This window comes from Hylobates moloch, unplaced genomic scaffold (genome assembly GCF_009828535.3).
Source record: "Hylobates moloch isolate HMO894 unplaced genomic scaffold, HMol_V3 SCAFFOLD_18, whole genome shotgun sequence".
Lineage (NCBI taxonomy): Eukaryota > Metazoa > Chordata > Mammalia > Primates > Hylobatidae > Hylobates > Hylobates moloch.
The window spans coordinates 76,226,332-76,249,651 of NW_026652293.1; the positions used below are offsets into that span (position 1 = coordinate 76,226,332).

Consider the following 23,320-nt stretch of genomic DNA (forward strand, 5'->3'; position numbering starts at 1 on the left):
TTGATATAATCTTAGTTTAAAAAAATAATTACAATACTGATTTGATATTTAGGCATAGAGGGATGTTGGCATTTTATAAGAACTGACGTAACTATAAGCAGCACTCAGCTACACCTCTCAAAAATAAGTGAAAGCCATTCTAAGAGCTTGAAGTTAATATGTTGTAGTCCTATGACATTAATAGTTCAACAGAAACCACATACAACTTGAAGACTAAAACTACCAACTCCCTAAACAACTTACAGTGTACGTTAACATGACTTGACTATTCAGGGAGAGCCTCACCCTGGCAAACGGTTTGATTGTTCATCACAGCAAACTCCTGAAACACGCATCAACTATTCAATAGAAAGCCCCAACAGTATGTAAGATTCTTTGAATCCCTTGCTGTTGCATAATGGTCATCATCCAATCTTAATCAAACACACACACACCCAGTATTGACTCAACCTCAACCAAACTTTGATTCTCAGTACATACTATCCTTGCTTTCTTCCCTCCAAGAAACTGCCAAAGTTCTAACCAGGTGGTGTACTCCCTTTCTGTGACAGGCAATAAACTCTATCTATAGGTTGTGAGGGAGACACTTGGGCAGCCAGCACTTGATACTATGCCAGTTGTAAGTTTTAATCATTCAGGAATATAATGCAGAGTTCTTGTGAACTTACGGCGTGCTAATGCATCATACTAGCAATTATGAATTTAGATCATAAAACTTTGTATTTCACCTAAAACTTTATGGGAACAGATAGGACAAGACAGGCAATCCCAATGCTTTTGCAGAAAAACTATCTGGTCATATGCTGTCAGTTCTTCATGATTTCAAAGAATAACCACTTGAAAGAAAATTTTCAAAAATCTAAAGCCTTAATAAAACTAAGATCAATGAGTTTTAAAGTACATGTCACTAAAAGCACAAACTCATTTGCAGTCTATGGACTCTAAGGCAAGAGTCATATGCCAGACATCCCAGGAGAGGAAAAAAGTTATTAGAGACAAAAAGGACTTCAGGGAAACTTAGTTTTTCCTTAGGGAAAGGAGTCCTCAATGGAGTCACATGGCCCTCCAATAAGTAGGCATCAGGTAGTGTATCAAGAACTGATAAAAGATCAGAAAGGAAGAGCCAATGAGTTAGGAGAAACCAAGATAAGGGTTCAAGAATTGAGTTGCTACTTGTGCTGAATGATATTAAGAGATGGAGAAAAAGAAAGAGAAAAACGTTCACGCAGATGTCAATGATTTTTACTAGACTCTTCAGAGGAGTAAGAAATCCAAATAAACTAGAGTTTAGGGCAGAAAATTAACTACAAGGTGAGAATATGAAAGATGCCAGTGTGGACAAACCATGCAATAAATTCTATTAAAAGAGAAGCAGAAATAGAGGCAGTAGTGGAATGGGAAGCAATATGTCAAGAGGGGGCTTTTTAGGATGGAAGATACTATTGCACCTTTATATGCTGGTGTGCATGATAAAGCAGAGAGGGAGAGACTGGTAATACAAGAGAGGGAATGATTTGAGATTTTGAAAAGATTAAAAGGATGGAATTCAAAATACTAGTGAAAATAAGAGCATATGCACTGAGTTTAAAGCATGAGAATATGGTGAGAACATAAATTGGTACAGCCTTTCCAGGAAAAAATCAAGTACCTCATAGATTATAAAGAGACATGAAAGTAACCATATTCTTTTAGCCAGGAATTTCTCATAAAAATCTACCTTAAAAAAAGATCTGAAATCTATCTTAACTGTCTAATGATCAGGGAGAACTGTTAGGTAAATAATTATAAAATGCTATTAAAAGTCCTTAATGATATGGGAAAATGTTTATAATATTAAGAAAAAAAGCAAGATATAAAATTCCAAATGTTGTATTTTAAAAATATAAAAATATGTGCATAGACAAAAGATTAAGGAGACATAAAATATTAGTAATATCTCTGGACAATAGATTATAGATTATAGTGTTCTTCTTTATGTATATTTTTCATTTTCCCTAATAAGAATGGGTCATTTTGTTACCAGAATAATTTACTTTCATCTTGCCTGTATTTTCCAAGTCTCTCTACTGACACCTTCCTAACAGCTTTAAATATTTGTGTATTTCAGAAATAAAACTGTGATAGTGGCAGGAGACAGACAAATTCCTAGGCAGATTGGGACAGGTCCCCAGTGAAACCCAACCTTCAGGCCACACACAGCACGAAGCCTGAAAACCTGGCTGCCAGTTCTAGGTGGAATCCACAACCTGGAGGGAGAATTTCCTTTGTGCCTTTCAGCCAATCAAATGGTGTTTTTTCCAGGTCCACCCATGGACCACTCAGCACGCACTTCCTCCTGCCCAGGGACCAATCAGCACGCACTTCCTCCATTCTGAGCCCATAAAAACCCCATCTTCAGCTGGACTCAAGGTAAGTCAGGACCACCCTTAGGAGCTGCCTGCTTTGGGTCTCCTCTCTGCTGAGCTGTTCTACCACTCAGTAAAACTCCACCTTGCTCACCTTCCAGTTGTCCACATAACCTCATTCTTCCTGGACAAAGGACCAGAATTCAGGACCCACCCAACAGTGGGCATGAAAAGGGCTTCAACGCTTTCCTGGCCAGCTCACCAAACTGTGGGTGGTGACATGCTCCCATTTGCTGGACTGCAGGAGTGAAGAGCAGTGACACTTCTGGGGGCCCAGACATCAGGATTTCCCGAGCCAGAGCTGTAACACTATAGCCTTCCGGCCTTCTGCCTGCATTGGGCAGCTGCCCCACGTGACAGGAAGTGGCAGTGGAGCTGGGCCAGCCTGGGAGCCGTGGGCTGGGGTGAGGTGGTGGGACTGAACAAGCTGAAACATGCTCCCCCTGCTCGCCGAGCCGCGCGTGGCGAGAATGAGAGAGCACGCCTCACCCACTCCTTGAGGCTCTGCAGTTGCTGGCGTCCCCAAGTTTTTGGATGCCAACGCATCCCCCTCTTCCAGACACCAGCACCTGCACCAGAAACTGCGTGTGGTACACCTGGTCCAGCTGCAGCCTGGCAAGGAGCCGGCACCTGTGCCAGCACCCAGAGCTGCCTGCCCCACCACAGCTAGCCGGACCCTGTGTTAGCTCTCTCACACACCCTTCACTGGTCTAAGCCTGGCTTGCCCTCGTCAGGCGTGGGATCTGGGTTGGGCAAACTGAGTGCAGCCTGCCGGGCTGAGTGGGTGGAACGAGCACAGTGGGAGTGAGTGAAACTCAAGCAGGGGCGCCACAGGCCACAGTGGTTCCCGGCTGGCAAAGTGACACCTGAAGGATCCCATGACATTTCGATTATTTCTGCTCATAGCATAAACTCTTATATGTAAGTATCTACCACAAGACAAAATGAAAGCAAAAAAAATATAATAGCCTGCTGTAGATATATATTATGTTGTTGTAGCAGTTCATGTTTTCTACCATCCATACTTTTAAGATAAAGGGCATGCAATATCACCAATAATAAGGCAATAGAGAACAAAGAGTCTACAAGAATTTAGAAAACACTTGCTTTGATATACAACAAGAACTAAGGGGCAAGAAGAGGTAATGAGCAAGCTCTGAGTCACTCTTACTGGATGGTCTCAGTACAGCAACAGTAACTAGGATAAGCCAAGGCATCCTCTAAGCACATAGTGAGGCCAACTTGAAACAAGGAAGTACATAGTTGCAGACTTGGAAGCTAGCCACCGCAGCTATTTAAAAATCAATAGAGAGATTATTTTTTAAACCTTCTTTATCCAAAAAGAGTGTTCTGTGAAGAGAAATGGAAGGCACTAGAAGTGAAGCACTGAAAGATCTCAGTTCATGGAATGATCGCATTTGTAAACTAATAGTTTGTGCCTCCTTATAGAGTCAAAAGTCAGTAAGCTCAAGTCAGTAAGCTCTGGGTTGGAATTCTAGCTCCTGTTTATTAGCTGCGCAACCATGGACCAATGTACTTCACTAACCCTCAGAATCCTCATTTATAATTTCAGGATTATGATACTGTACTTATAGAGCTTTGAAGAGGATAAAATGAAATAAAATGGGAAAACAGTGAAATGCCTCATATGTAATTACCATGTAACGGTTTTTCCTTTCTTCCTAATTTCATTTACCACCTTCACAATTTGTGTCATATTCACATGCCATCTACATTATTTACTTAATATTATTCTTCATATAGATTTACATATTTTTTTCTAAACAAATTTCGCCTCATCTTAACAACACTACCCACTGAGAGGCTGAATATAAAATGGACAACAGTGAAATCATGCATAACCACAGAACTCTGAGCCACAACCTTTGCAACCACCGCAGGATGGCAAACCACAAGCTCTGCAGCCAAGAGCCCAGAACGCTCAGGACTTGGGCAATGACAACCAAAGACCAAACAGAAAAAGCTCAGATGCTCCCCAGACCAGTCACACAAGATACCCACACCTCCAGCTTTCCCATGCCAACAGCCTTCCCAACCACAGCATACCTAAAGCTGCCTCTTTCTTCCATTAAAAGGCTTCTCCACTCCCTTGCTGAGCCTGCCAAAGGGAAGAGATGGTGACTGACTGGATGTTTCTCAATCTTTGGAATTACTAAATACAGCAAATGTGTTTTTAAATAATACCCTCAGACTCTAGGTAGTCTAGAAATTTACAACACTGCTTCTTAGTGATGACAGAGTTGTTATATAACACACTGGTTCATTTAAAAGAACAGGAAAAGAGTTTGTGTACTGATAAAAATTTAACTCATGTTGAGAAAAATAAGTTATAATAAATACCAATGAACAAACAACAAGCACTCTCAAGGACTATATGGTGACACATCTATTGTTAGGTGCATTTGCCAATCAGTATTGTCATGGTTCTACAAAGAATCCAGTGCACCAGACTGTAACTAATTATGTATATTCAAGTGATTAGCAAGCACTTGTTGCCTCTTTCACACCACCCTCCAAACAGCAGCCTTTGAGAGGAGAATAGACTGCAAATTTATTGAGAGAACACTGTTAATCCTTTGGGGAGAATGTAAATGTAAACAGGACTACTCTACATCAAGGTGCTTTGACAACAACAATCATCTGCATAAACACATGCTCAACAACAAACAGGTGTTCTATTTCACAACTAGCACCCATTTGATGCTTTCAAGTAAGCATTATGCACAAACTGTTAGAAGTACTTTGAAACCAGCTGCAATTACTACAATTAGCTGCTTTCCTATACTTTGTTTCCTTTTATCTGTTCAGTACTGTGCTATGCCAATTCATACACTCCAAGTAAAATGACCAGTTCAGGACTTTTACTGGGAAGGTACGAAAAGCACACAAACTAGACTCCATTTAAACTAAGTCAACTGGAACTTTCTGCAAAATATCAAAAATACTAAAGGCAAAATTCAAATACTTCTATTTTAAAATTACATTAATGAGACAAAAGATAGTTCTTTTTCAAAGCTGTTCAAAGTTCTGACTCATAAGAGACCTCAATTATTGTGGTATTAACTGACTAGAAGAGGAAAAGCGGAAATGTTCCAAAAGTCTATCAATTAAAGAATAAATAAAAAGTAGTGCTACATATTCACATGGAATACTATACAGCAGCTAAAAGGCATAACCTACCAATAGCTTTAGCTACAGCTGTAACTACATTGCACATGGACAGAGCACAAAAACAATATTAAGTGAAAAAAGGAAAATTTCAGAATGCCAATAAGTATAAGCCAACAATCATAAACATATGTAGTGATCAAATCAAAATCTACATACAAGTTCTATCTCAGAGACCTTTTGGGTTCAGTTACAGACCTCTACAATAAATATGGCAATAAAGCAAGTTAATATGAAATTCTGGTTTCCCAGCTCATATAAAAGTTATATTTACACTACACTATAGTCTATTAAATGTGCAATAGCACTATGTCTTTTAAAAAGTATGTATCTTAATTAAAAACATTATTGCTAAAAATGCTAATGAAGTGAGCATATGCTGTTGGGAAAAATGACACAGATAGCCTTGCTCAACAGAGTTGCCACAAACCTTCAATTTATACAAAATGCAGTATGTGCAAAGTGCAATTAAACAAAGCACAATAAACTGAGGTACACCTGTAACCATTAGCCTAATTCTAAAACCAAAATTTTCAAATGTATTAATATAAATCTCAGAAAATCCAAAAGTCAAATATGGCGTGAACTCTCAACAGAAAAAAATTAGCAATTCTCTTAAATCCAATCCAATGATAAACACACCGTCAAGTCCATGAGGGCTGTGACTATTTCAGCACTGTGTACTGCTGTATCTCCTGTACCTCACTGGCACTTCCAGTAAGTAAGATTTCATCAATAAAGTATTTATGAAGGAGTGAATGATGTATGAATGTGTAAATGAGTGCACAAATCAAAGTTCGCAAATAAACTGAAACGCTGAAGTACTGTTTAAAAATATACAGTGTGAACTATAAAAAGGAAAAAGAATACCAGATCACATTACTCCATTACAGTCATGCATTGTTTAATGATGGGGATACATTCTGAGAAATGCATCATTAGGCAATTTCCTCACTGAGTGAACGTCATAGAAACACCTAGTTTTTAGGCTACAAACCTGAACAACATGTTACTGTATTGAATACACAGTTCTAACACAATGGTATCTGTGTATCTAGACAAATCTAAACATAGAGAAGGTACAGTAAAAATACAGTACACAGGGTAAAAAAAAAAAAAGTGGTACACCTCTATAGGGCACTTACCATGAATGGGGCTTGTAGGACTAGAAGTGACTCTGGGTGAATCAGTGGTGAGTGAATATGAAGGTCTAGTATATTACTGTAGATTACTGTGGACTTCATAAACACTGTACACTTAGGCTACAATAACAAAATATTTTTCTTTCTTCAATAATAAATTCACCTTAGCTTGCTATAACATTTTTACTTTATAAACTTTTTAATTTTGTAGCTTTTTGACTCTGGTAATAACACAGCTTAAATCACAAATACACTGTACAGCTGTACAAAAGTATTTTTATATCCTTATTCTATAAGCTTTTTTCTATTTAAATATTTTTTACTTTTTTATTAAAAACTTAGATATAAACATACATATTAGCCTAGACCTACACAGGGTCAGGATCATCAATATCATTGTCCTCCTCCACATCTCGTCCCAGTGGAGGGCTTTTGGGGGCAATAATGTGCATGGGGCTGTCATCTCCAGTAACAACGCCTTCTTTTGTAATACCTCCTGAAGGAACTGCATGAGACTGTTTTACAGTTAACCTTTAAAAAAGAAAAAAAAGTAAGCAGAGAGAGTACACCCTGAAATGACAACAGTATGATAAATACATAAACCAGTAACATGGTCATTTATTATCAAGTACTATGTACTGTATATAATTGTATGTGCTATACTTTTATACAAAACTGGCAATGCAATAGGTTGGTTTACACCACCATCACCATAAAAACGTAATGCATTGTGCTATGATGTTACGTCACTAGGCAATAAGAATTTTTTAGTTCCATTATAATCTTATGGGATCGCTGTCATATATGCAGTCCATCATTGACTGAAACATCATTCTGCACCACATGATTATTTTTCAAGATGTTTCTAAAAATATCATCTAAGTATGATATTTGAAATTTTAACAGGCTACTCATACCAAAAGCAATTTGTAACATTACTTTATACCCAGAAAAATATTTCGTTGTGTTTCCTCTCATAACATTTTTCACCATTTTTATTAGAGACTACTGTAGCATACCTAGCAACAAACGTTAGCGTGAGTAGCCAGCTCTTACTATCAGTCATCACCAGTCATTCTCATAGTTGATATGAGTTGTCCAACTATTTCCATCTTTTTATTAGATAGCTGCAAAAGTGGGTTCATGCTCACCACAATCACCTGTGGGAAACAAATGTAAACCCAACTAACGGGTCAAACCGTAGAGGAGAGAAGCCAATGACAGGTATTTGAGACAGTGCCATGGAAGAATAAATAGAATGGGAGAATGAATTTGAACTTCAAAGTAAGTATTTCAAATATTATTAAAAAGTAAAATTATTCTTCCTTTTGCTAGTGCTAAACACAAAATACATCCTAAATAAATATTAAGTACAGTGGTAAGTAATTTAGGGGGAGATGCATTTAGCTTTGGTTATATTTAGCCTAAACCATCTGCCACATACTTTTTTTAATCTGTAAAAATAAGAAAATGCAAGTGCTAGACAGAAAGCTTGAGATGGGGGTAAAAAGTATATGCTTTGTAGTCAAATACATGGATTCAAATCCTGGCTCTGCCACTTATCATCAGTGTAACCTGGATAACATTAATCCCTCTGAAACTCCCATTTCTTTCACTAGAAAACTGGATGATAATAATTTGGCTAACATCTACCTCAGAAAGTTGTTATAAAGCTTAAGTTATTTTATATAAATCAATTAGCATAGTGTCTGGCACATACCATAGTGAGTAATCAATGTTAGAAATTACAATTGCCAATCATTGTCGTAGTGATAAATCAACATTCAGATTCCAAAAACCTGGGGTCAAGAAAAACATAAAAGGCCTTAAATGGCTATACTTGATGCCCAATGTTAATGGAATTTACTAGAAAGAAAGGAACTAAAGAAGGCTGAAGGAATCATAGTCCTGGAAGAAAATGAGAAGCAAGAATTAGAAAAAAGAATGGCTCTACCAATTAAGGTTTAAAAGTCAGAAAAATAACAGCTATAGAGGTATTTTGTTCTTAAAGCTATTTCAAAGGCAAACCAAAACAAGAATGAAGTGAATGGTATTATACAGCAATCTTAAAGAAATTAGGAGCCTTGCAAGTACTAAGTTCGAAGATAAAGAAATGGAAGCCTTGTAACAAAATGAGAAAGTCAAGGCATATGCTGATTTGAAACAAAACAGACGTACTAAGACTCTGCTTAAGATTCATCTACTGTAAAACACCTCAAAGTCCATGTAACTCCATCCAGATGTACGCCACCCTTATTTTGCTATTTTCTTTCCACCTTCCCAACAGATAACAGCCATGCAACTGGCATTTCATAGACATAAGTATTTGCTGAATAAATGAACCGTCACACACAAATAACATATGTAAATTATCTGAACACAGAGTAATCTTTCCAGCATCATTTCTCACTAGTCCCTTTCTCACAGAATCCCTCAAACCCTACAAATCTACCTTCACTTCCAGAAAGGTGCAAGACTCCTTTCTGTCACACCTTTGCTGGTCCCTCTTCCCATAACCTGCTTCCATTCGCAGTGTACCAGGCAACTCTTACTCTACCTTCGATCTCAGCTTCACGCTCAAAACTTCTAGAAAGCCTTTCTTGGCTCCATCATACACAAAATGTGAGTTTGGACAAGTCACTTTATTTCTCTGTGCCTCATACTCATCTGCAAAATGGGGATGATAGCGCTTTCCTCATAAGGTTGCTGTGAGAATTAAATGAGATTAATTCAGGTAAAACACCTAAAATAGTGCTTGGCATGTAGTAACAGTTCAGTAAGGCATGGGTGTAATTGTTATTCCCTGACTCCTAAATCCAGGTTAGGAGACCCCTCTGTTATTCCTCCTTCTTCTTACTAGTATTATTTTCCCTTTCCCTACCACAGCATTTATCAAAGTGTGGGTTCTACAATGTTTTGCTAAGAAAGATGAAAAGTAGAAAGAAAAGAACTAAGGAAGAAGTAGAAAGCAAAGGAAAAAGTGAGCACTCAATACAGGGATGAACAAACAAAAGAAAGTGAAAAGGAGAAAAGGGACAGGGTAGACTTCCTTAAGACATTAGTAAAATAAAGCAATTCTTGTTTTAAGGATTTCAGTAGCTTTCCTCTTGAGCCAAAAATTCTACAATAAATAGGACAACTATGAGAATCCACTGGGAGAAGTCATTGGATGACAAGGATTAGAACAATATTTGGTTATAAATCAGAAGAAATAAAATCAAGAGCAAAAAGGATTTCCCATCTAATCTAGAATAAAAATCACATATAAAATTGATCTAGACTAAAGTAGGATGCACTTGTAAATTATGAAAAGATTCCAAAACACTGAAGTACTGTGGTCTCTTCCTACAAATTAACTGTTCATTTTAAAGTAGTATAGGATAGCATTATGACTGAAGATAACTAATATACTCAAATTGCACCAACTACATCCCTGGCCCAGAGAAGTTAAAACAGAAGAAAGCAACAATGACTAGACTCTTCACCAAAAAAGAAATGTTTGTTTTTGCAGGTTAGCTCCACCATTTTTTTCACATTTGCATCCTAATAGTTCTACTTGGTCTCTCCATTATGCAACAATTCTTTACAATACAGCCAGCTACCCTGACAACTGGGTTCCTTTGCCAGGGTGGCTTTGTCTAAATCCTAAAGCTGTGCTTGGCTTTGCACTGAGCCCAGTGGCTGCCTGTGATCTGAATGCCAATGAAGAGTACAGACCCTGTTGTCTAACAAGCCAGAGACTAAAAGGTCTCTTTGGGGTCAACAAACTGTCTCGACTACTTTCATAAGCTTAAGAGACTGGAAAATGAAGCTAGAAATGCATCTTATTTCTTAGGAGGACAATGGGGGAAAGTATTAAACATTTAACATTCATCAGATACTGTTAGGGCTTCAACTTTAGGGAGGGGTCTAGTAAACCTTCACATGTAAATAAAGTACTTGTTCTTTTAAGAAGGAATAAGCTTCATCTTAAAATGTAAATAAATTTTATATTATCAAATTTGAAAATGTTTAGAGAATTTATATGCTCAAAAGTATACAAAAACATCTCCAGTCCCACCTCCCACTTAGTACTGGTTGAGGATGAATAGATAATGACATGGAAATAAAGATGGTAAACCATTACATTGTAAAATTTAGTGTTCAGTTACAATCTAAGAAATGCAAAACTACGTAACTCTAAAGAAGCAATTAGGTAGTATATACTAAAAAGCAAACATTAAAAATGCTAAAATCCAATGGTAGAAGAATATTGTTTTAACTACATTATTTTAGTTTGTCAATAAAAAATAACATGCATTGTTTTTGCTTGTTTACATGTCTGAATCTGCCATTCCGCTACCATACATTTTCTTGTATTTTTGTGCTTGGAGGCTCCCTTCTCCTTCTTTATAACGAATTCACCATCTCTCATTTAATCAAATGGCAAATCCCATGGTTTATTTCCTAGATCACTCTCAAATTCACCCACCTTATGCTGTTGCCACAACCCCAGCACAGATCATGGTGATCTCTCATCTAGATTCCTATGAGAGCCTCTGAACTGGAATCTGGCCAGAGTAGTCCAATAAGACACATAATGTGACACATACATGTAATTTTAAACTTTCTAAAAGCCATACATAAGAGAGCAAAAAGAGTAAAATTAAATTCAATAATATATTTTACCAAATATATCCAAAATATGATCATTTCAACATATAACCAATAGAAAAAATCGGGATATTTTACATTCTTGTTTTTTATATCTTGAACTCAAAATCCAGTGTGAATTTTACACCTATAATATAGGTCAATTTGGACTCTAAATTTTCAATAGCTTATGTGAAATGTAGTCCAATCAAAATACTAAAGTTAAAGGAAAACATATTGCTTAAAATTTTAAGTTAAATTTTTAAATCGAAATTTACGAAAATGTAAAACTCACTCCTCATCACACTAGTTACCTTTCAAGTGCTCAACAGCCACTTTGGCCCATGGCTACTTTGTTGAACAGTACAAATGTAGGTCTTCAATTTTTGCCTCTTCTAACCTAGGCTGAACATATTCAAAAATAGAGATCATTCACATCATCTTATGGCTTTAAAGCCCCTCAATCACGTCCCCCTGATCTGACAAAACCCAAGTGCTTACACAGGTTTTGTAACCTAGGCTCCCTCCTCCTTTTCCAGCCTCAGCTATCTCCACTTTCCCCTTACACTCTGTTCCCCAGGTAAACAATGCTTTCTTCAAATCCTGGAACATGCTGAACTTTGTCCCCTGTGGCATGTGCTGCTAGTCCCTCAGGTTTCAAATTAGAAATCACTTTTTCTTTTTAGAGCCCTTTCTGTTACACAGCACAAGCTCTTGTGAGGGTAAGAACTGGATCACTGTTGCTCATTATTGTATCCCCAGCATTTATCAAAATGCCTCATATTTTGTAGCACTCAAAAAATATGAATCAATCCACAGAGTAATCTGAGCTGCCCAAAATAGGCCAAAGGCATGTCCTCATGTCACCACATGTGGCTGGAAGAGAAGGGTCTTCCTGGGAGCTCAATACATGGTTTTACTATCACTAACCAAAAAAATGAGAGAAACTATGCCAAAATTAGCACCAAAACACTTAGACTCTCAAGTTTGGAAAATGCAGTACAAAGTAATACTTTGTGTTTTATAGGTTCTTTTGAGTCCACTGGAAGGGCAGTATACCTGAGTAACAGAGTAAATTCTAGTGTCAAGGGACTTGTGAGAAAAGCGTTTGCCCCACTTCTTACAAGGAGAGCTCATTAGTATTATTTCAGGTTTCTTTCTCTCCCTTTACTCCCTCCAATTCTGGTAAGATGGAGTATTTTATCTGGTGAAAAACTGGTGATGAAAAATCCTTGGTATGCAGGATTCTGCTGGGCCCCTTTTCTTCCTGTTGAAACTAGTAGGCTGCAGAAAATGCAAATGTGCCTTTTTCTTCTATGCCAGAGATCAGCAGACTACAAAAGGCTGATAAAGTTTTATTGGAACACTCATTAGCTTACCTGTTGTCTATGGCTGTTTTCTTGCATTACAATCACAGAGTAGCTACAATTGCAACAAAAACCATAAAGATCCCTGCTCTATGGCACTGTCTTATTTATATTACCTGAAGAGTGCTTGAAAAAGTTGGCCTGGTTCTGCAATTCAATCAGCAGGTCATCTGGCTCTCAAACTCAGACCTCCACTTGGACTTTTATCATTAGTAGGTACGTTCTGGCCTCTATCTTTGCTCTTCATTTTGTATCTGGTATTGTACAAAGGCCAGGTAGGAAAGCATGACTTAAACCATGACCTCTAGAAACCCTAATCCTTCATCTACATAAAATTTCCAGGCATGTTTATTAAGTTCTACGGTATAAAATTTCAGCGGAGAGGTCTCATCAAATATTTGTTCAAGCTATGAAATACCTGGAAATCTGATTTTTGAAGAAGTGTTAGCCCTACATCTGGGAAATATATATCATTAATGTTAACTTCATCACATATATAACTGTATGTTCCTTATATCGTCAATAAAGAACACTAGCAGTATAAACTCCAGCCTAGTTCTTCAAAGACTTTTAGTATTTTCATGATAGGACCTTTATTTCATGCAAGCACGTACCTGTATTCTCTGCAGAAATTTTGTTAGTCTTTGTTGATTTTTGTTTCCTTGAGTGTTTCTCTGTTTCTCTCTCAAAACAAATCCACATTACCCAAAAAGTGACACTAAATCACCCATTTCCAGTAACACTAATAAATAATTATTCCAATACTTTAAGAAGCATTCACCTTTTTCTCATGCCAATGTTTTTAAAAATAAAACTTTTTTATAGTGACAATTCTATCACACATATTTGTAAAAAAATACATGTAAGAATATTAATCTTGGCAATAACTATAAGGAGTTAAAGAGAGGGAATCAAGATTTCCCTTGTAAGTTTATAAGACATAGTCCAACAATAATCTTATATAAGCTATTTTAATTAAGTCAATGAGAGTGTTGCGTATTTTCATAACATACTTTTTATTCATTTCAATTTCTTAACCAGTTTTGTTCCACTTAAGATTATTTCCTTGCGCTAAACATCTCACATTTCCAAATTTCCTACAATAAAAAGCTGCTTAAGTAATTTAATAGAACAAGACTAGCAGACATGATAAAATATAAAATACTTCCTACCTTAGTACAAACTCAGGCTTACTTTTGGTTGCTGGGAATTCTAAAATGAAACTAAGTATAAGAAACAGCTTTTCCAAAAAATTACTTTTGTGCAAAGAATTAGAAATTAAAGATGAAAAGGACTTTATTTTTCTCAATATTTTTATTCTGATTAGACTATGAGTAATCTGTGTATTAACAGTATTCAAAAAAATACCTGTAAACTACAGTATTTTTCCATAATCCTCAGTTTGTGATAGGCCATTCTGAACCCATGAGTTTCTCATCCACAGACTCAAACAACTACAGATAGAAAATTAAAAAAAAAAAAAAAAAAAACAGTAAAAAATAACAATAGAACAATATATGCAAATGTTATGCCATTGTATATAAGGGACTTGGGCATCCTTGGAATTTGGTATCCGCAAGGGACCTAGAACCAATCCCCTGTGGATACCAAGGGGGCACTACATCTGTGTCATATGCCTCTCTGATAGTTACCACCTTCCTAAATTGAAATTTTTTTAAAAAAAGCAAAACAAGTTAAAATAATTTTAATGTTATAAAAATAATCGGATTGTATGTAAATAATAAATATACTCTGAGGTCAGGCATGGTGGCTCACACCTGTAATCCCAGCACTTTGGGAGGCTGAGGCAGGCAGATCACCTAAGGTCAGGAGTTCAAGACCAGCCTGGCCAATATGGCGAAACCCCGTCTCTACTAAAAATACAAAAATTAGCCGGGCATGGTGCTGGGTGTCTGTAATTCCAGCTACTTGGGAGGCTGAGGCAGGATAATCGCTTGAACCCAGGAGGTGGAGGCTGCAGTGAGTCAAGATGGCACCACTGCACTCCAGCCTGGGTGACAGAGCAAGACTCCATCTCAAATAAATAAATAAATAAATCAAACTCTGATAATCAGAAACCTTAAACATTTCTTTTTGTGAAAGTTTTCTTCTCATTTGGTAGAATGATAAAACAAACGTTTGTCCTTTTTCATTTTCCCATCATAAACCGATTTCTCCTCATAAGCATATTCTCCAAACCCTAGTCTTTTTTAAAAGCAGCACTCTACTCACAAAAAATTATGGGCATAAAAATATTTCAGGGGCTCCAGGGTATCTTTTTTTTTTAATGTATAGACCATTTACTAAAATGAAACTCTATTAGGTTACTTAACATTGACTGCAATGACAAACACTAGCTTAATACATAAGCTTTAGAACATGTACATGTTCACCACTGCAACAGAAGAGGTCAGAAGGAGGTAGCCCTTAACTGACTCAGGCCAAAGTGACACATACTATTTTCACTCCCAATCCACTGGCCAGAAATTAGTCACATAGATCCAAAGGAAGTGCACAGAAGGCTCGAACATGTAGGAGCACATAGAAAAGTTGGTCTCCATCTCAAAAACAGCTCTAAAATACTGCTCAAGAATCTTCCAAACTCTGTGTTCAATGATAAGGTTGTAATTGGCCAGTAAACTTAAAATTAGGGAGATCAACTTTTAATTATACCCTCTACAATGCCTAATAATTTTACCCTGGAAGGAAAAACTTTGTATATAAGGGACTTGACCATCCCAGCAAAGAAATTCCCTGGAGAAGACTTCCCTGGAAGGAAAAACTACTGTTTGTTTAAACTACTTCATTTTTTCTAGTCTTGTTTTCAAAAATACTATCAATAAATAGTAACACTTAGAAGGTAGCATTTGAAATCAATTCCATGGTTTGAAATACATAGTTTTATTAAGGAAAAAAATATTTTCAAAGAATTTCACAACTTATCAAATACAGAGATAGACCGAATGATTATGCCAAATGTTTTAGAAAATAACTAATTTACAACATCCCTTCTTAACATAGGAAAGTTTAATATTTTAAAATGCAAGTGTCATAAAATTTTTTTAGTACTCCAAATGAATAGTAAATATATGAAAAAGAGTTCCACTTCATTAGTTATCAGGGGAATACAAATTAAAACCACATTACTGGCCAGGGTTGATGCTACACCTGTCATGCCTGTAATCCCAGCACTTTGGAAGGATTGCTTACACCCAGGAGTTTAAGACCAGCCTCAGCAACCACAGGGAGAGGCGCATCTCTACCAAAAATATCACCAAGTGTTGGTGAAGATATAGAACAAATGAAACTTACAAACTGCTGCTGGAATATAAAGAATAAACACTTAAGGAAATTATCTAGCAGCATCTACAAAAGTTGAACATATGCACGTTCTATGATCCAGCAGTCCCACTTCTAGGCACATAGCCAACAGAAATGTGTATGTATGCACACCCAAAGACATACAGCCAAAATGTAAAAACAAAACAAATCCAAAAATAGAACAGATAAACTGGGGTCTAGTCATGTAGTGGAAATATAATACAGCAATGGGCCTGAATGAACTGTTAGTACAAACAACAACATCAATAAATCTCAGAAATAAAATTTTGAAAAAGCCGCCATATGACTTCACACTCAAAAGCAGGCAAAAGTAATATATGCTGTAGAAGTCACCCTGTTTGCTTGATGGGACATAGTGACTGGAAGCGTAAAGGAAGGGAAGGCTTATAAGGTAGTGGTAATGTTCTGTGTTTAAATATAGGTGTTAACATGGTGTGCTTACTTCATGAATATTCACAAAGCCGTATTCTTATGATTCTTTCACTCTTATGTATCTCATACTTGAAGAAAAGTTTACCTTAAAAAATTATTATACATAACAGAAATAGACTCTCTTGATTGATCACATTTTACACCACCAACTATTAGTTCCAGTATTCTTTACTATGTTCAGTGGTAATTTCTGAAATGGCTATTCTCATCACCACGAGGGGCTCTCATTTCTGATCACTGTATTCATGAGTCCTCGGCTCATTAAAAAACAAAAATTGTTTTAATTTCTCAAAAAGATTTCTTTTACAAGTAATGGGGGAGATTTTAAATTTGCCTGTTATGATCTCATTGAAGCTCTCAGTTCTAACATAAAAGTAGGCTGGGGGCAGTGGCTCAGGCCTGTAATCCTAGCAGGATTTTTTTTTGGGGGGGGGGGGAGGCTGAGTCAAGAGGATCACTTGAGCCCAGGAGTTCAAGACCAGCCTGGGCAATATGGTGACCCCGTCCTCTATGAAAAATTTAAAAATTAGCCAGGCATGGTGGTGTGCACCTGTACAGTCCCAGCTACTCAGGAGGCTGAGGTGGAAGGGTTACTTGAGCTCAGGAGGTTGAGGCTGCAGTGAGCTATGATCATGCCACTGCACTCCAGCCTGGGCAACAGAGGGAGATCCTGTCTCAAAAATAAAAGTATTGGGCATATCAATTTTTAAGAAAATGAGATATGATGTAAAAATTATTTATTTTAAAATGATCATAGCATACTAAAACCTGTACAGATTTAGAGATGATTTTGGTCAATGTTTCTTATTTTACAAAAACAGGAAAAGTGATTTGCACAGGGTTACAAAAGTATGTGGTAATAGATGATATTAGTCAGTACTCAGCTCTCTGGAATGAGAATTTGTCCCTATTCCCTTTAAACCAAGCTTGTTCAACCTGTGACCCTCAGGCCACATGCAGCCCAGAACAGCTTTGAATGCGCCTCAACACAATTCACAAACTTAAAACATTATGGGATTTATTTTGATTTTTTTTTTTAGCTCATCGTGTGGCCCAAGACAATTCTTCTTCCAATGTGTCCCAGGGAAGTCAAAAGACTGGACGCCCCTGGTAAACCATTCTGCTGCTCATTTTATCACTGGCACTAGGAATGGAGGTTTTATTATGCAAAGGAATTTCCGATACATGCCTTTGAAGTTGGATTTAATTAATTCAAGACACATAATTATATAAAGTGATCATCTGCAGTACCCGTAGTATTCATCCTGAAAATAGTTTCCAAAACTCAATGCATTCAAAACTTCAAAAAAATTAACGTAGCTGCGTTAACTCTAAAATACAGCTTTAACGCAGGTATCAAAAACTTCAAAAAAACAAATTCCCTATGTGGAATCAAAAAGATCGTTCAGGTTCATTCGATGATTTTTTACTTTGCTTTGTTCCTGTTTCCATTTAGCCCTATTTCAATGCTTATTTTACTAAACTCACACATAGGGAGTACTTTATTTTCTAACATGTTTGTCTCCGTATATTTTTTCAATAATTTAACGTCCATTTCTAACTTGCCTATCAGTCCCATGTCTTTTTAGATCTTTCCCAATTATGATTGTTATTTTCATAATATCTAAATCATATCATATGTAATTTTTCTATTAAAATGTATTGTCTTTACATTTCAGTGAGCTAAACATGCTTTATCTTGAGTGATAAATGTTTTTTCCCCTAAATAATACCAACATAAGCCTATACTTGATACAGCCAGTTAAAGTTAGAACAAAAACTTTAGAGAAAATTTCTGGTAAATTAGTGTGTCACTGAGTTGATAAATCATTTAATTACCACTTGCTTGGGTTATTTGTACCCTCATTTTATCAGTAAAAAATATAGTATGACATAAGAAACTTCCAAGTTTGAACTAAGTCACAGCCAGGACCTCTGATTTCTAATTTGCCTGAAACTAACATACTCTACAGAAAAGATGAGGGGTCTCATAACCTCTGCATATTCAAGGCTTTGATATTCAATTGTTTGTTTTTAAAGAAATTAGTTTATTAGAGACAGTAAAGCATGAGAGAGACAGAGAGAGAATGAATCTTTCCCTTGATAATCTCCACTAAACTTTATAAATATGCTTAGAATGGAAATGAATGAGAAGAAACAGAGGATGAAGGAGGCATCAGAAATTTTCAGCCCTGTGTTTTACCTCTGGAGAATTCTTATTGTCATGAAGAACATGAACATGGGGGGTGGGGGGCAGTACAGGAAAGGAACAACTGCAAGCTGCCACGCTGAGTTTAACAACAATCATCAAAAGGGGCTTTGGGAGCTCACCAGCTGCAAAGTTTTTGTATTAGGCTGTGATTCCATTGGGAGGATGGGAGCCCCTAAATAATGATGTCAAAAGGGTTTTTACATGCCCAGGAAGCTATTTCAAGCAAACAAAAATCTACATTTATTCCTAATGGAGGTTAAGGCCTTTGGGGATTAGAGATAGAGAGTGTAGATGGCTACTATCTAAATAAACTTATTGTTCCTAGCACAACAAAGGAATATATTCCTAAAAAGAAATACAGGACATTATTTTCACCATAAAACTGCAAAGAAATGAACACTTTTTCCAAGAACAAACAAAAACGTCAGAAGTTTCATTTTGAAAGTTATATGGCAAAGTCAATTTGAGAATTAGAAAGGAATTAGAGGATAATTTCAAGAGGAATTTCATTAACGGAGATTTTTCCATCATCTTTTCATGCTTTTTTTATTATAGAGTGTAATTCTTAATGACTGCTTCAACAAAATTTGGGGAAAGCAAAATTACATCGCCATTGCTGCTAAGTTTTAACTGACCTTCTCTCTTGTACTTGTATTCTACCCAGTACAGCCCAGCAAATGCAGCATGTTCACGTTCACTTGTCCAAAGCAAAATGACTTCTTCCCCAAGAGACAGTGAAGAGATTAAAGGGAGATATCTTCAATGAACAGACCAAAATGTTACCTAACAACATGCTTAGTAAATAGGTACCTTTCCAAATGAAACTCTTAGTATTACATTGGGAGTTACCATAGAAAACCACATTAAACTTATTATAAACTGACTTTATCCATAAACACAAAAAAAATCAAAACGGATAAATGTAAGACAGTTCACTTAAGACATAATATAGGTTTCTTGCAAACATGTAAAAATTACTTAAGACCATAATGAATAACAAGGATCGGTAAGAGTCAGTAATGAAATGATGTCTGAAGCAAGCACTGGAATATACCTAGGCATAGCACATGCAAAAAATGTGATGCTATGCTTTTTCGACCATAATGACCTGCAAATTGTTTTATACTAAGGCCCAACGGTTCTAGCAATGCTGTATAATCTCACATCTTTCCCCTGTCAAATGAAGAAAAAATTAAAAGAAGATACACAAACATAAATATATCTTTTAAAACATATAGTATGCCTGGGTATTGTTTATATGTTTCTGGGGAAATCAACACGGTTTGTTGGTGTGTCTGGTTTTTTGCGTTTTGTTTAATATTTATATTGCATAGCTATCCAAAATTGTTCAGAGTTCTGAAAGAACCAAGTTGTAAAAAATTGTGGATAGGCAGGAATTCTGACAAGCTTTCTAAACATGACCCTTTATTTCAACATGAAGATAAAGAGGCAAAGCTATACTGATTGAATAGAAAACAAGAATGGGACTTAAAAAAAAAACAAGAGTTGGATAGATAGTGTTCTTCCTTCTAGTTGATAGGAAGGCCACACAGAGTAAAACTATACTCACAACTTTGGTGTTCACATGCACAATCTTCACCACTTAGAAGCAGCTTTATTAGTGCTTATAAAAATTCATTTGTCCCTATAAAACCAGAACCAATTCAGCAGATAAATAAAACAATACAAAGAAAATAACTTCACAAACTTTAATGTAGAATTTCAGAAAATGTTAAAGTTCACTGAGAAATACCATTTAGTGTGATTAAGATAATAAAAATAAATCAATAATGCAAAGACAGCATTAATCACTTGATGTTTTCAAATTTGAGGGTTTTTGTTCTAATGAGAATACTCTCTCAAAAGTAGTTTAGTTATATGAATAAGATTTCTGGATAATAATTGATTTGCATAGGCTATTAAAAATTGCCTGTTTATACAGGTCTGACTTTCAAAGCCCCAATCTTGAGTACGTGTCAAGGTTAGCCTTACCATACGAATCAGAGTGACATCTAGTGGCAACTCCACTGAAGTACTACTTGGTACTTCATCTGTTGTAAATACAAATGAACAGTACCTAGCATATGGCAGGCCCTCACATACTGTTGCATGAATACTTTAATATTTTAAGCTAATATTATAATTTCCTCAGTTCTACTGAACTTCCTCCTTCGTTTTCCTTACCACTTCTACTCCTTCATTCTCTCCCTATTTTCTCAGTTGAAAAGTTCCCTTCTACTTGTCTCATTCTATGGTGTCCTTGATCATTCTATATTTTTCTAATCCACTTTTTCTTTCATCATACACATCTTATCAGTCTCCATCCTAGGCATATGATATAATCTATTTTACGTGGAACTCTTCTGAGTACTGCTATACTAAATCATGAAACTAAACCAAATAAATCTATCATAATTCATGCAAACCTGGGAAATTATTTCATTCATCTCTAGTTGACTTGATCATGATTGTTTTCTAAAGGAATCATACCACATCTTCTTTACCCCTCTTCAAATCCCTCTCCTCCAACCCCATCTTTCTCATTTTATAATCTCCTTACTTCCTAGAAAGCAGGGAAACCATTAAATATGAATAACTTCAACTTCCCAGCTCTCTACTTGAAATATTCGGAATACCCCCCTTACTTACACCAAAGGAAATCATATACATTCTACTTTTCAAGAACTAACCCCTCTTTCTTGTATCCCATCTTTATTGTCATCTAAGATTTGATTATGTCAAATGATGAATCTCTCTATTGGATCTTTCTGAATTTCCCTCTGTATTTTGACTCCATTCCTTCAACCTATGAACATGCTCAAAACACCCCATCCAAAAATCATCTCTCTTTGGCTTGCTGTAATCTATTTTCTTTCCTTTTATCAAAAAACAACTCAGAAGAAAAATCTATGATTACTGTCTCCATTTCTTCAATATCCATTCACTCTTCAACTCCTGCCAATTTGCCATTTACCATCACTACTACTGATCTCCACAAAGTCACCAATGAGGTTATCAGTGGCCTCTTTACAGGCCTTGTTGTCCTTGAATCCTGAAATAATGCTGTAATAATTGCTCTTGCTTGGCATCTAAAGTGCAGTGATCTTTTTATTCTCTTCCAATCTCCCTCATAACTCCTTCTCTGCTTTCTTCTCCTTCTCATACAGGCTAAATGCAATATGGCCTCATACATACTTGAGCAAATAAATAAAGAGGCGAAGACTTGCTTTTATAAAGAAAGTGCTTCAGTTTCTAAATAGAAATTGATTTGCCTATGAATTTAGCTCAAAATTATGTACTGCTTACTACCCTTCTTTCCTTCAAAGTAACGCTTTAACCCTACTTCGTTAAATTTGCCCTAATTATTTCCAATCATAATTCACTGTCCCTAATAAACCAAATTTTATCTTGCATTAACATACATTTTGTATCATCTTTAGATGTGTCCTAAGGTTTTAAAAACTCTCTATTATGTTAACTTTCAACTACTGTATGCCTCCCTCTCCCACCTTCTCACCCCTCTCACATGCATGCACGTACACACGCACACACACAAACACACACACACACACACACACACACGGTATTTTACAAGGACAGCAAGCTCAATGCCCTTGTCCTCCACTTCTGGGTATTTCTTCAAAATGTTTTAAATCTGAATATACTACTCTTTACCAGCAAGTTATTAGTAAATGCTTGTTGATTAAGGCTAATCTTTTTTTTCTTCTTTTTTTTTTTTTTTTTTTGAGACAGAGTCTCGTTCTGTCGCCCAGGCTGGAGTGTAGTGGCGCAATCTCAGCTCACTGCAACCTCTGCCTCCCGGGTTCAAGCAATTCTCCTGCCTCAGCTTCTCGAGTAGCTGGGACTACAGACGCCCGCCATCACACCTGGCTAATTTTGGTATTTTTAGTAGAGACGGAGTTTCACTATGTTGGCCAGGCTGACCTCAAACTCCTGACCTCAGGTGATACGCCCGCCTCGGCCTCCCAAAGTGCTGGGATTACAGGTATGAGCCACCACACCTAGCCAATTAAGGCTAATACTTCAATAACTGTTCATTAAAAAGAAATGATAATGTTTTTTAAAAGAAAAACACTGATGTTTTAGCTGTTGGTACTGATACTATTAGTCTATAAACACTATAAACACACAGAAAGTGAGATAATGCTTTGGAAAAAGATTAATTTTCTAATTCTGAGCTAACTGGCCCAATTTTACTTGTGAAAATTGCTCTATAATTTGTCACAACTCTAATTTACACCAAACTCAACATAATTTTCTTAAATGCTTCTCAAAAAAAAAAAGACTGAAAGAGAAAGACTTCTGGAAAATTAGCAGCACAGAATCATGAAGAACAATATTTGAAGCATCTATACAATTTTTATAAAACATTTGCCACAAGGCAAGTTTTGGTGCGTGCAGAAATCCATTTGTAGACCAGCTGTGACAGACTCTTTAAAGCATATCCAAGTCAATGATAAATGAAGCGGACACTCATGCCAAACCGCTTGGATTTAGATTTACGTATCAAGAAAGCTTTAATAAGTAATCCTACAAGGAATACAGTTGTATCTACATTTTGTGTAAATAATAGTTGCT

At 36.4% G+C, this 23,320-nt stretch overlaps 1 protein-coding gene across 8 annotated transcripts in view; it reads right to left on the reverse strand.

Annotated features, from left to right (window-relative positions):
- Positions 1–23,320, reverse strand: part of AKT3 (AKT serine/threonine kinase 3) — a 357,879-nt gene that overhangs the window by 229,430 nt on the left and 105,129 nt on the right. The window contains exons 1-2 of one of the 8 annotated variants that reach the window (XM_032137425.2): positions 7,756–7,896; positions 7,109–7,267 (exon numbers count right to left, since the gene is read on the reverse strand). The exons of 6 other annotated variants lie outside the window; for them this stretch is intronic. The gene's annotated coding sequence lies outside the window, so the exon portion shown is untranslated. Of the gene's footprint in view, positions 1–7,108; positions 7,897–23,320 lie in introns of those variants that run through there. One more of the 8 variants, XM_058430706.1, reaches the window with a different exon arrangement.